Source organism: Odontesthes bonariensis, chromosome 2 (assembly GCF_027942865.1).
Source record: "Odontesthes bonariensis isolate fOdoBon6 chromosome 2, fOdoBon6.hap1, whole genome shotgun sequence".
Lineage (NCBI taxonomy): Eukaryota > Metazoa > Chordata > Actinopteri > Atheriniformes > Atherinopsidae > Odontesthes > Odontesthes bonariensis.
The window spans coordinates 16,216,172-16,232,239 of NC_134507.1; positions in this window are offsets into that span (position 1 = coordinate 16,216,172).

Consider the following 16,068-nt stretch of genomic DNA (forward strand, 5'->3'; position numbering starts at 1 on the left):
ATGAAAAATAAGAAAGAAAATGCTTTTCTCATTCGTATTTTGGTTTGCTGTGTTAGATTTCACTATGTGTCTGAAGTTCAGAGCAGTTTTTTGGCAGCTTATCAAGAAGCAATGTTAACAGGGAGGGCTACAAGTAGAATTAGTTTGGCTACTGGCTTTTACATGTCTTGGGATTTTAGTAGATTACACGAATTCCAAGTAGTATATTGATAGAAAAAAACTTTTTTTAAAAGCTTAATGATACATTTTTAGCCACAACAAACACAACCCTTGTGAGGACATGAGGTTATGTGAAAAACAAAGTGCACCCTCTTAAAATGTTTTATGGTTTTACATATGGTTTAACTTAGTTTTCACACACTGCTTCTGCATTTCTATTCTTACTTTAAAAAAAAAAACCAAAAACCCAAATAAATATATATAAATATATCTGAAACAGTGAAAGCAAAACACACAAGGAAAATTTGATTTACCAAATATGGAAAAGGAAACTTTGGATCACTTGAACAGAGCTCGTCTCACTATGGGATCATGGTGTTTGTAAGAGCACCTGTTGTCAAAAGACCTAAGTCAGCTTTACAATTTTGGATTATTATTGATAATCTCTAGTGTGGTTTGCCAAGGGCAGAGGTCTGCTTTTAGTTCTGGCCCATGCTAAAACTAGGTCATGCCTTTAATCTCTCCATGCAGAGTACGGTGTAGGTTAGCACCCTTCCATTTTCATAAAGCTCAAAGAGAGCTAAAGCAGAGTGAACAGTCCTGAATCAGGCAAAATCCTAAATATGACATATTACCCCGCACAAGTTATCATCTACTAAAATGGTCACTGGCAGCTGTCCATTGAGGAGTTAAGATAATCTATGAACACGTTATTCTTGTACCATGAGCCCAAAACAGATTCTAGACCATCTTCATGCATCTGCAGGGTTCTCATGGGAACATCAGCAGCTAGCAGAAAAGAGTGGGACATTAAAACAATGATAATATATATATATATATATATATATATATATATATATATATATGTATATATATAAAAAATTAAAACCCTCTTTATTCCCCCCTTTCTGATTTAGTGAAGTAGGCACACACTCACATTTTAAGAGGTATTTATGTTAAATCGTTTTTTGGTTCATGAAAGTTTACAAATTTGAATAGCCTCCCAAAAACTTGTCAATATTGCAGTTTAAACTATTCTCTAGTTTAAATACTGAATTAAATACGACTGTGGACTTATTATTGCTTTTCTACTTTGAATTGTACCACTAATATCTACTCATCAAATAATTTTGTTTTTCGAGAATTCGACATAACTCTGAAATAAAACGTGTTGGAGTTCAAACTAAACCAGTGCGCTCACGCTACACTCTACTCCCTCCATAACATCAGTGCTCTTCTTTTACACTGCTGCCCCCAAGTGGTCATATGCTTGTGGTGCACTCTCTCTGTAGAAAAAGTATGAAAGTATGCTTATGTGGGGGTGGCTGTAGCTCAGGAGGAAGAGCAGTCGCCTGCCAAACGGAAGGCTTCTCCTGTCGTGTCGAAGTGTCCTTGAGCAAGATACTGAACGTGTGTGTGCATGATTAGAACAAAAAACACTGTGTAGCAGGCTGTATGAGTGTGTGAGTGAATGGGTCAATGTGACGTGTAGTGTTAAAGCGCTTTGAGTGGTCGGAGTGACTAGAAAAAGCGCTATACAAGTACAGTCCATTTACCATTTACCATGTACAACTTCAGAACAAGTTGGGTCTGTCTGACTGAATATTGAATTGTCCTTTTTTTCCCAAACTTAATTAAATGTCCTTGAAGTATCTAGTCAGCAGCCACGCCCGTGTTAAAGCTGTTAAAATCTCAGTCAGCTGTAAGTTAAGTAAAGTGGGCTGCCAGTGACAACACTATCTTTCACTTTTGTGCCTTTTTCTTTTCTTTATCTAAATACATACCTGGATTATAAACTAATCATTTAAATATTTTTGCAATTGTAACCAGGTTGAAATTATATATTTATGTTAACATATAAAATGTCACCAAATCCTGATCAATATTGTTTTCTATATGGTTTATATATGTTTTATTGCCCATATCTATGCCTAGGTGTTGTATTCAGACCACAGTGTTAATACCTGTACTGTCGCTTTAAGAGGTCGCAGGCTTTATGCCGTCATTACGGTGCTTCTCTCAGTTCGCGCCAGACTAGCTGAGAGGAGGTAATGTATTGTTTTGGTCCTCATTTTTGAACATTTATTTCGGTTTTTGAGCAATGTAAACTTGTTTTATGCGTGTATAAATGTTAGGTTTTAGGCTGTGAACATGCAGTTAATGTGTCGGTCGAATATGAACTCTGTAAACAGACTTTTTACAAGTAGACAAAGTTTCCACATGCCAGTCTACAGGGTTTTCTTATCTGCTAACAGGAGCTTGAGACCTGTGTGCTATGTGGAGGAGACTGCATGTTGCAGCGCCTTATGTGCTTTTCTGTTGACTTGTACAGGTATGTGCGTTATGTTTATTATAATTCATTGGGCATAGTGTTTACATGTATTTACACTGGTTGCATTAGGCTTGTTAAAGAAATTCATATTATGAAATACATTGAGTATTTTATAATTCATGTAATTCATTTTCATATTTTTTATTTAAAAGTATTTTTGCTGTTGATACTAAAAGAGTGTATCAGTCATGTATTTATATGCAGTTCGCGCCAGACTAGCTGAGAGGAGGAGCTTGAGACCTGTGTGCTATGTGGAGGAGACTGCATGTTGCAGCGCCTTATGTGCTTTTCTGTTGACTTGTACAGACAAATCCATCATCTTGCCTCCAGTAAAAGAGCAACCAGCAGCTGGTCGTGGTCCGAGTCTTTCTTCATTCAACACAACAGAACACAACGCAGAATATACAAGGGTTAACGGACGTTCATACAAACTAATATAAAAACTGCAAAGGAAAATGCACGCCCGTTACAATGGTGCCGTGACCTTTCAAGGATTGGTCTGAAGATCGACGTCAGCTCGTTCACCGTGGGAAGCTGCATTCACTCACCATTCGCTATAGTCAGGTATTCCCTTGGACTGCAATCGGGTGATGTTTATTTTTTTTTGTCTCTGTCAATATAACAGCACCTTAGAGAGTGATATACTGATGCAATTGATTGCTGGTTGATGTGATTATCCAGATCTGTTATTTGGTGCTATTCCTATTTAACCATTCAGATTTAATTTTATTAGCTGTGTTTGTTTTTTTCTCTCTCAAATATTTTTCTGTGCATGGTGTGACTGAAATATGGCAGAGGGTTACACATATTTTGTTGAGGGTGAGGGTAATATTGCTGAGAGTGACTCTGTCGGGGGCCAGTTTGGTGTGGGGAGGGGATTGTTCATTCAACCCTTAGAGTCCAGAACACCAGGGCCTAATGTCACAGCATTACACACCCCACAGCTTACCTCTACACGTTATGTAGATCGTACCATGCCAAGTCAATTTGAGAAGAGTCCAGACTTGGGATCACTCATTGAACAGTTAGCTGAAAAGCTAGGTGAATCCATTACAGCTAAACTGCAATCTGACAGGAGCACACACAACTCCAGTACTCCTGTACAGCCCTCAGAGATGACAATGCCTAACGTCAAGGTTGTCATGCAGTCTGATGCAAAGGAGCCTCCCATCTTCAGGGGTGATAGCTCAGACAAATTCACAGTTCATGAGTGGGAAAATCTAATGACTCTGTACTTAAAGAAGCGAGCTATTCCAGTTCATGAGCATTCACAAGAAGTCCTGGCAAGGCTTATGGGCAAGGCAGGGGATGTGGTGAGGATAAAGCTGCGAAACAACACATCTATCAACCACACTGCAAATCCCCATGTGATCTTTGATATTCTGAAACAACACTTTAGTGAACTGTCATACTCAAGCATGCCTTTGGCAGATTTTTACAACACATTGCCCATGCCAGGTGAAGACGCTATGGAGTATTGGATAAGGCTGAACAAAACAGTTGATGTGGCAGATGAATGTTTGAAAAGACAAGGCCGAAGCATTGATGACCCAGGCCATGAGGTCAGTATGATGTTCATCAAACACTGCCCAGACCAGTCTCTTGCAAGTGTTTTCAAGTTCAAGTCTGCAGAGAAATGGTCAGCTTGTGAGATCCAAGAGAGGCTTGATGAGCACATGCAGGAAAAGAAAACTCGAGCTGCAGCCGTTAGGCTACCTAAGCCAAGCACAGTAGAGCACAAAGTCCATTCCCAGTGTCATGTACCTATAGCTGATAATGCACCAGTCCCGAACACCAGTGTACCGTCAGTGCCATCTCTAGTACCCATGACTACTGCAAGTGTTGACAATGTCTGCATGAGGAGTTTGGTGAACTTGTTAGATAGACTGGTTACACAACATACACAAGTACCAGCTAACTTCAAGACACAAGCCACAGTGCCTCGCTCTTCTCAAAAAGTGTGCAGGGTTTGTGGGGCTTCTGATCATTCTACATTGTCTCACTGCAGGCAAGAGAACAGGTGTTTAAAGTGCCTATCGCCTGGTCACTGGAAGAGGGACTGCCCTAATCAGACCAACCAGCGCCGCTCTCCGCCTGCCAACAGCGCTGGTGGACAGAACCAACAGTTAAACTAGAAAACCCACACCTGGAGAGGGGCGGTGTGGGTATTGTGGATGAATCCCTCTCTGATGCACACGACCTAGCTCGTTTATATGAGGACTGCTGTGCCAAAGCACCTAAGGGGACCCAGATAGTCATTCAAGCCACACAGAAGATCACAGCCTTCAGTGAGTTATTTTATGCTCCTGTCCTTGTCAATCACAGTGTGCAGCTTAAAGGCATGTTGGACTCTGGCTCTATGGCATGTAGCATCAGCGAGCATGCAGTAGAGAAACTCAGCTCTGCAGGAGTTTTGCCTGAGAAGCAGCACCCTAAAGAAAATGTTGTTTTGATTGGCTGTGGTGGTCTGCAGACTCGACCTGAGGGTTTCTATGACTTGGAGATGCAGCTTTACGGCGTTCGCTGTGTCGTACCGACCTTAGTTGTGCCTGGTCAGCATGACGATCTCATCTTGGGCTCAAATATCATCAAACACGTGATTCGTGCTCTGAAGGGTGATAATGACTATTGGAACATGGCATCCAGACCTGAGCATCAGACTGACCCCGATATTGAACAATTCTTGTCGATGTTCACCAATGTTGAGCGCTGGAGAGGGAGTGAGGTTCCTGACAAGATAGGCACTGTCAAGCTCACCCAAGCAGTGACACTCCTACCCAGGCATGAACATTTAGTTTGGGGTAGACTTCCTGCTAACGTGCCGATGTCACCTGGAAGCACAGTTGTTGTAGAGCCAACCAACTCCAAAGCCATGCCACGAGGTGTTCTAGTGGGTCGTCTTGTCACACCTCTCTGGGGTGATAGATGGGTACCGATGACAGTTGTGAACCCATCTGACAAAGCTGTCACATTGAAGAGGAATAGCAAAATGGCTGATGTCTTTCCATGCTTGGCAATCGAGGATCTAGACGCTTTCCAGGGCCTACATGTGGCTTCAGAGAAACAACCTGACACACTGAAACAGCAACCCGACACCTCGCCTAGTGCCTCTCTTGCCGATCAGTTGGCGAAGAACCTGTCAGAGTTAGGCTTAAGTGACATTGACATAGACTCATGTCAGGTCAGTGAAGACTGTAAGTCTCGGCTCACACAGCTGCTAATTGAATATCAAGACATCTTCTCCAAGCACTCGTTGGACTGTGGTGAGGTCAGGGGTTACACACACCGCATTCATCTCACCGATGATCGCCCTTTTCGCCTGCCATACAGGAGGGTCCCTCCTGCCCATTATCAGAAGCTGAGGCAAGTTCTCACTGAAATGGAGGAAAAAGGGATCATCAGGAAGTCTTCAAGCGAGTATGCTTCGCCACTGGTGATGGTATGGAAGAAAGACGGTGGGTTACGGATCTGTACGGATTTCAGATGGCTGAATGCCCGAACCTTAAAGGACGCCCATCCCTTGCCGCACCAGTCCGATTGTTTGGCTGCTCTTGGTGGCAATTGCCTCTTCAGCACGATGGACCTCACTTCCGGCTTCTTCAACATCCCAATGCATGAAGACGACAAGAAATACACGGCTTTCACGACTCCCCTTGGACTGCATGAATACAATCGCATGCCACAGGGACTGTGTAACAGCCCAGCGTCCTTCATGAGGATGATGATTGGGATCTTTGGGGACATGAACTTCACGAAACTCCTGTGTTATCTTGACGATCTTCTGGTCTTCGCATCGTCAGAGGATGAGGCCCTATCCAGACTCCACACAGTGTTTCAGAGGTTGCGAGAGAACAACTTGAAACTGGCCCCTAAGAAGTGCCATCTGCTTCGGGAACAAGTCGGGTTCCTTGGCCATGTCATTAATGGTGAGGGTGTTGCCGTCGATCCTGCCAAAGTGGAGGTTATCACAAAGATGACAGTGCGAGACCTCATGGAGGATGATGAGTGCACGCCTTCTCTTCGGAGAATCAAGTCATTTCTTGGCATGGTATTTTACTACCAGCATTTCATCCCAAACTGTTCCTCCATAGCAAAGCCCTTGTTCGCACTCACAGCTGGACAGAAGAGACGGGGACGGTCAGCTAAGGATAGGAAGCTTCTAGGTGCTTATCGTAAGCTTACCCCTGCAGACTGGTCAGCGGAATGTGAAAAGGCTTTTGATGAGTTGAAAACCATGCTGTTGGAATGTGTTGTGCTGGCCCATCCGAACTTTGACGAGCCATTCATCCTATCAGTTGATGCGTCATTGGACGGACTTGGAGCCGTGCTCTCTCAAGTGCCACAAGGAGAGTTCAAGGCCAGACCTGTTGCTTTTGCAAGCAAGACCCTCAGTGCGTCACAACGGAAATATCCAGCTCACAGACTGGAATTCATGGCTTTGAAGTGGAGCGTATGTGAAAAGTTCAGTCACTGGCTGAAAGGCCGTAGCTTCACCATCTGGACGGATAATAATCCACTCACTTACCTCCTAACGAAACCAAAGCTTGACGCATGTGAAATCCGCTGGGTGTCTAAGCTTGCATCTTACTCCTTTGATCTCAAACACCTGCCCGGAAAAAGAAATGTGGTGGCTGACGCCTTGAGTCGCGATCTCTTTGCAAAACCCATCGGTCAGAGACTGCTGAAGGAATCATATCCCACTCTGATGCAGGAAGCTAATGGGATAGAGGAGGACTCTGTGCAGGATGTTTTCAGAGTCAGCTGCCAGTCTCAAAGCTACAGATCAGGGAGCCATCCAGCACCTATGGTGGCGTGTGATTCAGCCGAGATCAGAGCTCTTTGTCAGGCACACTGTGACTGGCTTGATGCAGCGGAGTCCAGAGCGCTCTGTCTGGCCCATCATGTCCAGCAGCTGTCGAGTGGTCAGGAAGCTTCAAGTCCTATGTTCTCTGCCCAGGAGCTGCAGCTGAGCCAAGAGCAAGACCCCTGCATCTCTAAGGTGCTGCCCTTCGTTGCAGCCAGGAAGCGACCATCCAGGCGTGAAAGGCATGGCGCTGACTCGAAAGTCCTCAGGTTGTTCAAGCAATGGGACAAGCTGGAAGTCCATGATGGAGTGTTGTATCGGGTGACAAGAGATCCCGTATCCAAGCAGAGAAGATCTCAATATGTGTTGCCTCTGAGTCTAAAGGAAAAGGCACTGTTAGGCATTCACAATCTGGCAGGTCATCAGGGTCAAGACCGTACTCTTTCATTGGCAAGGCAGCGATTTTACTGGCCTGATATGGAGAGGGATGTGAGGGCACATGTCAGATGCTGTCAGAGATGTGTGTTTGGAAAGTCACCAGAACCTGCTGCCCGTGCACCCCTGGAAAGCATCAAGAGCTCTGCCCCGATGGAGTTAGTGTGCATGGATTTTTGGTCGGCGGAGGACAACAAGCAGCGGTCTGTGGATGTCCTAGTGGTCACCGATCATTTCACCAAACTTGCTCATGCATTCCCTTGTGCCAATCAGACGGCGAAACAGGTTGCCAAAAAGCTCTGGGACAATGTGTTCTGTGTTTACGGTTTCCCTCAGAGACTACATTCTGATCAGGGCACCAATTTCGAGAGCAACTTGATTGCAGAGCTCCTTCATCTGGCCGGTGTTGCAAAATCTCACACAACAGCTTACCATCCCATGGGCAATGGGGGAACAGAGCGATTCAATCGCACCTTGGGCAACATGCTTCGTACCCTTCCCCTTAAAGAAAAACACCAGTGGCCACAACAAATCCAGACCCTCACGTTTGCCTATAACGCCACAGTTCATGAGACTACGGGTTATGCGCCCTTCTTCTTGATGTTTGGCCGTGTACCAAGGTTGCCGGTGGATATTCTGTTCAAGCAGGTTTTGAACGATCCAAGAGTTGCTGACTATGACTCATACGCCAAGTCCCTGCTTGCCTGCCTCAAAAGTGCAATGGAAATCGCTCAGAAACATTCTTCCACTGAGCAGCAGCACCAGGCCCGGCAATATAACAGACGTGTCAAGGGTACCTACCTGTCCATGGGAGATCGTGTTTTGGTAGCAAATAAGGGAGAACGAGGGAAGAAGAAGTTGGCCGACAAATGGGAGGATGGAGTGTACACAGTTGTTGGTGCAAACCCCAATATCCATGTCTACAAAATACAGGATGCAGAGGGACACACAAAAGTTGTGCACAGAAATCTTTTGTTGGAAGTCAACTTCTTGCCACTACCTGGGATGGACGAGAGCCAGGATGCCCATGCAAATGATCAGTCTTTGACCAGCGACGAGTCTGATCAGGAGGACTGCGACTGTGGTGATGATGCAGCCTCAGTGTCTGAGATGTTGACTCAAGACGACAGTGCACAGATCCTGTCTGATCCCAGAGATGGAGAAAGGCTTGGAGTTTTGTCACCTGAAGCCCCACCTGAATCTGAGTCGGCTGATTCAGAAGAGCTGGTCCAGTCTCAATCAGTGCACGATCCTGCTGGTGCCAATGCTGACTGTCCATCCATCTCACCTGCACCACAGTCAGATCCCTCACACTCACCGCATGCTAACGCTTTGGTTCACACTGACCCGCACGTACACACTACAGCTGATGGTCATGTTAGAACACGTGCAGGGAGAGTAGTGAAATCAGTGAACAGACTGATAGAATCCATGGTTCAGAAACCACTTTTGAGGGGTTCAAACATTTTATTTGGGAGCCGTGCTCAATCTCTCCTTGCTTTGCAGAGATGAATTTTGATGGTTGGGACATGTTTTTTATTTTTTTTGGACTGAGTTATGAGCATTAAAAACGTGCAAATGTCTATGGGACAAGTATTGTGGGCCAAGTGTTGTGTGGCGTACCAGGCGTCGCATTAAGCTAAGGGGATTCAGAGACCTGATCAACCTCTTTCTTCCCTGAACCTTGTATGTGAGGTAACTTTTAAGTTGACTGTGGACTAGGTCCTTTGGTTCATTTGTGCCAGATTGTCAGTGTTAGACATTGTACGCTCTTTTTAGTCTTGAGACTTTCCATTATCAGGATGTTGGTGAATTTTAGGAGGGGTGTATGTAACCAGGTTGAAATTATATATTTATGTTAACATATAAAATGTCACCAAATCCTGATCAATATTGTTTTCTATATGGTTTATATATGTTTTATTGCCCATATCTATGCCTAGGTGTTGTATTCAGACCACAGTGTTAATACCTGTACTGTCGCTTTAAGAGGTCGCAGGCTTTATGCCGTCATTACGGTGCTTCTCTCAGTTCGCGCCAGACTAGCTGAGAGGAGGTAATGTATTGTTTTGGTCCTCATTTTTGAACATTTATTTCGGTTTTTGAGCAATGTAAACTTGTTTTATGCGTGTATAAATGTTAGGTTTTAGGCTGTGAACATGCAGTTAATGTGTCGGTCGAATATGAACTCTGTAAACAGACTTTTTACAAGTAGACAAAGTTTCCACATGCCAGTCTACAGGGTTTTCTTATCTGCTAACAGGAGCTTGAGACCTGTGTGCTATGTGGAGGAGACTGCATGTTGCAGCGCCTTATGTGCTTTTCTGTTGACTTGTACAGGTATGTGCGTTATGTTTATTATAATTCATTGGGCATAGTGTTTACATGTATTTACACTGGTTGCATTAGGCTTGTTAAAGAAATTCATATTATGAAATACATTGAGTATTTTATAATTCATGTAATTCATTTTCATATTTTTTATTTAAAAGTATTTTTGCTGTTGATACTAAAAGAGTGTATCAGTCATGTATTTATATGCAGTTCGCGCCAGACTAGCTGAGAGGAGGAGCTTGAGACCTGTGTGCTATGTGGAGGAGACTGCATGTTGCAGCGCCTTATGTGCTTTTCTGTTGACTTGTACAGACAAATCCATCATCTTGCCTCCAGTAAAAGAGCAACCAGCAGCTGGTCGTGGTCCGAGTCTTTCTTCATTCAACACAACAGAACACAACGCAGAATATACAAGGGTTAACGGACGTTCATACAAACTAATATAAAAACTGCAAAGGAAAATGCACGCCCGTTACACAATCATGAACATATGACAAAGCCTGCGTGTAACAATGTGATACGTTTGCATTACATAAAGTATCTAAATCACTATTTGCACAGTATTTACTAGCTATTTACTGATAAGACTAAAGAAAAGTACTAAGGAAAAGAAAATAGGAGTTAATTAATTGTTTTCCATGTGAAAATGAGGAGAGCCATTTAATTTGAATTAGGTAAATTGGAGCAGGGAAACATCTAAAACAGGCAGGCAGGGGCCCTCGAAGACTGGAGTTAAGGATCACCTTGATACACATTTGTCGTATCATGTACACCTGCACATTTGTGACACTGTTTGTCACAGGGATATAATCTGAACTATAGTGACAGAATCTGTGAGGTCACAAATCAAACAGCCTAAACTCTAAATCTGAGAGGCCATAGATTTTTCCCTGTTGTTTATGATGCCTAGAAATAGTGGAATTTCAATTCAAATTCAATTCAATTCAAAAATACTTTATTTATCCCAGAGGGAAATTAAATGTTGATGTAGCTCAATTAAATCAAAGAGTTATTATAGATGCTGATGGCTGTGGGCAGGAAAGATTTCCTGTAGCGGTCCGTTTTGCATCCAAACTGAAGAAGCCTTTGACTGAAGAGACTCTGTTTTCTGATAACAGTCTCATGGAGAGGATGTTCAGGGTTGTCCATAATTCTCTTGATTTTATGCAAAATCCTTCTTTGCATTATTGTCTCCAGAGGTTCCACAGTCGTCCCCAGAACAGAACCAGCCTTCTTTATCAGGTTGTTGAGTCTTTTTAGGTCCCTGGTTCTGATGCTGCTGCCCCAACAGATGACGCAAGAGGAAATGACGCTCTCAACAACAGACTTGTAGAAGATCTGCAACATCTTGCTGCAAACCTTGAAGGACCTTAGCTTCCTCAAGAAGTACAGTCTGCTCTGTCCTTTCTTGTAGATTGCTTCACTGTTGTGTCTCCAGTCCAGTCTGTTGTCCACATGAACACCAAGGTATTTATATTCCTCAACCACCTCCACTTCTTCTCCCATGATGGAAACAAGGTTTGATCTGACCTTGTTTCTCCTGAAATCTACAATCATCTCCTTTGTTTTGTTAACATTCAAGATGAGATGATTGTTCCCACACCATGCCACAAAGCGGTCCACCAGCTCTCTGTACTCAGCTTCTTGTCCATCTCTGATACACCCGACAACTGCAGAGTCATCTGAATATTTCTGTAGATGACAGGAGTCTGACTTGTACTGGAAGTCTGAAGTGTACAGAGTGAAAAGGAATGGTGAGAGTACAGTCCCCTGTGGTGCTCCTGTGCTGCTGATCACCTGGTTAGACACACAATTCTTCAGTCTGACAAACTGTGGTCTGTTTGTCAGGTAGTCATTAATCCAGGTGATTGTTGAGGCCTCCACCTGAGTCTCCTGGAGTTTCAGACGAAGCAGATCAGGCTGAATTGTGTTAAATGCACTGGAGAAATCAAAGAACATGATCCTCACAGTGCTGCCTGCTTTATCCAGATGACAGTGGGTTTGTTGAAGCAGGTGTATGATAGCGTCTTCAACTCCAACTCCATGGCGATAAGCAAACTGCAGGGGGTCCTGATATGTGCTGGTTTGCTTACACAGGTGGGTCAACAGAAGTCTCTCCAGGACCTTCATGATGTGGGATGTCAGGGCAACAGGTCTGTAGTCATTGATGTCTGAAGGGTGAGTTTTCTTTGGTACCGGAACCAGACAGGATGTCTTCCACAACAGTGGTACCTTCTCTTGGGTCAAGCTAAGGTTGAAAAGGTGTTGCAGAATCCCACAGAGCTGCTCTGCACAGGCCCTCAGGACTCGGGGGCTGACACCATCTGGACCTGCAGCCTTGTTCCGGTTCAGTCTCTCCAACTGCCTCTTCACCTGACTTCTAGAAACAGAAAAGTGGGAGGGGGAGGCAAAGGGGACAGCAGCATCTCCTGATTGGGTTGATGACAAACTAGTGGAAGCAGAAGAATCCATGACTGAAGTGGAGGTGGAGATGTTACAGGAAAGCTGTGGGTCAGAGGAGGGTGGGATGTCTCTTTGGCTGGGAACAGGAGGGGAGGATGGTGAGCTTGTTCCTGAACTGAACCTGTTGAAGAATGTGTTCAGCTCATTTGCTCTGTCCAGACTTCCATCCATCCGATCCTCCCACTGCTTGAGGCCTGTGATCTTCTTCATTCCTGACCACACATCTCTGATATTGTTCCTCTGCAGTTTACTCTCAAGCTTCTTTCTATACACCTCCTTGCTCTCTCTGATCTTGACTTTGAGCTGCTTCTGTATACTCCTCAGTAACTCCCTGTCTCGCTCCCTAAAGGCTCTTTTTTTTTTCTTGTTCAATAGTTCCTTTAGCTCACTGGTGATCCAGGGTTTGTTATTAGGGAAGCATCTCACTGTTCTGGTGGGGATGGTGTTGTCCACACAGAAGTTTATATAGTCAGTCACACACTCAGTCATGGCATTAATGTCCTCTCCATGTGGCTTACAAAGAGAAATCCAATCGGTTGCATCAAAACAACCCTGTAAGGCTTCTTCAGCTTCCTCTGACCACTTTCTAACAGTCCTTTTTGTGACAGGTAGTCTCTGGACAAGGGGTTTATATGCTGAACAGAGAAAAACAAGGTTGTGATCTGATTTACCCAGGGGAGGTCTGATTTCGAAATGTATGAATCCTTGACATTTGTGTAAAACAAATCCAATGTCTTGTTTTCTCTGGTAGAGCAGCTGACAAACTGTTGAAAAGTTGGCAGTGTAGCAGAGAGTGAGGCATGATTAAAATCACCAGATATTGCCACAAAAGAATTGGGGTGTTGAGTCTGTATCTTAGCAACAACGGAACTGATGACATCACATGCAGTGTCGGCAACAGCTGAGGGTGGAATGTAAACAGCCACCAAAACAACACTGGTGAACTCTCTTGGCAAATAATATGGACGAAAACTTACTGCCAATAGTTCAATGTCAGGACTGCAGAGAGGACTCTTCACAGTAACATGTCCTGGGTGACACCATCTGTTGTTGACAAGCATTGCCAATCCACCCCCTTTCCTTTTCCTGCTACTCTTTATATCTCGATCTGCTCGTACAGTCAGGAAGCCCGGCAGAGAGACGCTGGAGTCGGGTATATGATCCTGTAGCCATGTCTCAGTAAAACACATAATGCTACATTCCCGATATTCTTGCTGAGTCCTTATCAAGGCTAAAAGTTCATCCAACTTGTTAGCTAACAATCTTACATTTCCCATGATGCAGGATGGCAGAGATGGTTTGAACTTCTTCTTTCTTTCTCTCCTCTTTGCTCCTGCTCTGCATCCACGACGCCTCCTTTTCAATTCCAGTGGGATTTCTGGCTTCAGTTGTCGAATTATTTCTGCTTTTCCACTGTTAATCAGCTGCTCCCTGTTGTAAACCACCTTGTTGCTATGGTGATGCATCATGACAAAAGAGTAAAATATACAAAAGTATTGGGAAAAAATTAATCCAGCTGCACAGCATCCAAGGCAGGAAGGAACAGTTGTCCAAAAAATGCAATTTCTTCAAAGAAATAACAGGAATGAAATTTAGAAAAAAGAAAAATCTCAATGTGAGGTACAGAGCTACTCCAACGTGCTGCCACCCTCAGCAGCGCATTCTAGAACACATTATTTAGGCCTTGGTCAAGCTTTAATCCTCACCCATATATCAGGTAGATCACTCCAAATGAGATCTCCCCTCAAAAAAACATTAGACTCTTACATTACAGTTATTTGGGTAGACAGCAATTAACCTGCCAAGTCTGAAGACAAACTGTTGCTAAAATAGATGAACAACAATTTTTTACGATTTTAGTTATCGTCATAATTCACTTAACAGTGATGCCAAAGCATAGTGCAGATTTGGAATAGTTGTTGGGTTTGTTGTTCTTTCAAGCAACTCTACCTCAAAAACGTGACTGAGGTAATGATAGGCTGGCAGATAAGAATGTTGCTTGACAGTAGACATCATCCCTAAACTGAACAGGAGGAGTCCAGCCAGATGCCAGACAATAAACATAACATGTTACACATGGGAAAACTGGCTAAAGCCATGTTTTCCATGTGTAATATGATAGTACAATGCTGATTAAAATGTAAATAAATATACAATGTAGTTTATGGCAAAACATTTCATCTCTTTTTAAGATAAATATGTTAATTTTTAATGTAATGCAAGCAAAGTGTTTTTAAAAAATGGAATAGGGGAATAACTCCTATTTCATAAATTATCATAATAGGAAATTAGGAGAAAAATCTGTTTGAAAGGGACAAGACTAAAATCCGTTATTGAATGACTGTGATCTTCAAGTCCTTTGACAGGTCTGCATGAAAAACAGACCATATTCTGTGCTGGAAATCACTGCATGGTCTCAGGAACCTTTCTAAAAACTGCTGTCACTGACCATGGTTTGTGGCTGCACTCACAAAAGCAAGTTTGAACACTGCAATGCAAAGAAAAAAAACCTAAGAAAGAAATGCTGGAGACGTCTCAGGGCCTGAGCTCTTTTAAAATGGATTTGGAAAATCATGGACATTGAGTCTTCCAGAGTGAAGAGGTGAGGGGCAATTCGACTTGTTATAAAAACACAACTTAAAAACCTGTGTCCATCACATTATTGAGCTGCATCGGTGCAGACGACATGAGCATGTTGAATATTAATCAAGGAAGCATAAAAGCTGAATGTACATGTTTTGAAGTGACTTATGATGCCACCCAGATAATGTATTTCTTATTTATCTAAACAACACAAACTGCATTCTGCATGAATGCAGCATAGTTCTAAACATGTACCTTGATAATAGAAGATTAAGTAAAGTGAACTGCAAGCAGTCAATTCCTGTCACCCTCTGAAAGCCTTTGGCTCATTACATACAAACAAAAATAATGGTGAAATGAAACGCTCTGTTTTTCAGTGCTCTGGTTGTTTACTCTGTCTTTAATCTTCCTATGACCTATCCATACTGCATATGAGTCAAATGATGAACTTTTGAAGATGAAGATGAACCAAGATTTTCTAATCCACTCTTTGCTCATCAACAAGATTATAAAAGATGAATAAGCATCCAGCTGATCCAAAATACTGCAGCCATTTCTGATGAGAACTATAGGAGAGATCATATTTCTCCAGTTTTAGCTTCTCTTCTTTGGATCCCTTTTAAATTCAGAATCGAATTTAAAATTCTTCCTCTCACATATAAAGCTCTTAATGACCAAAGCGCCATCAAAGCTCTCACAGTTCAAAATATTTCCCAAAAGAGCACTTTGCTTACTGTACTTGTGGTTCCCAGAGTTTCTGAAAGTAGAATGTGAGGCAGAGCCTTCAGTTATCAGGCCCCTCTCTGTGGAATCAGCTGCCAGTGTGGGTTCAGGAAGCAGACATCCTCTCTACCTGTGGGATTAGGTTTAAAACTTTCCTTTTTGACAAAGTTTATAATAAGGGTGGCTCAAAGATGGACCAAAGAGAAGTTTCGACTTTAATCTGTTGGTTTCCTAA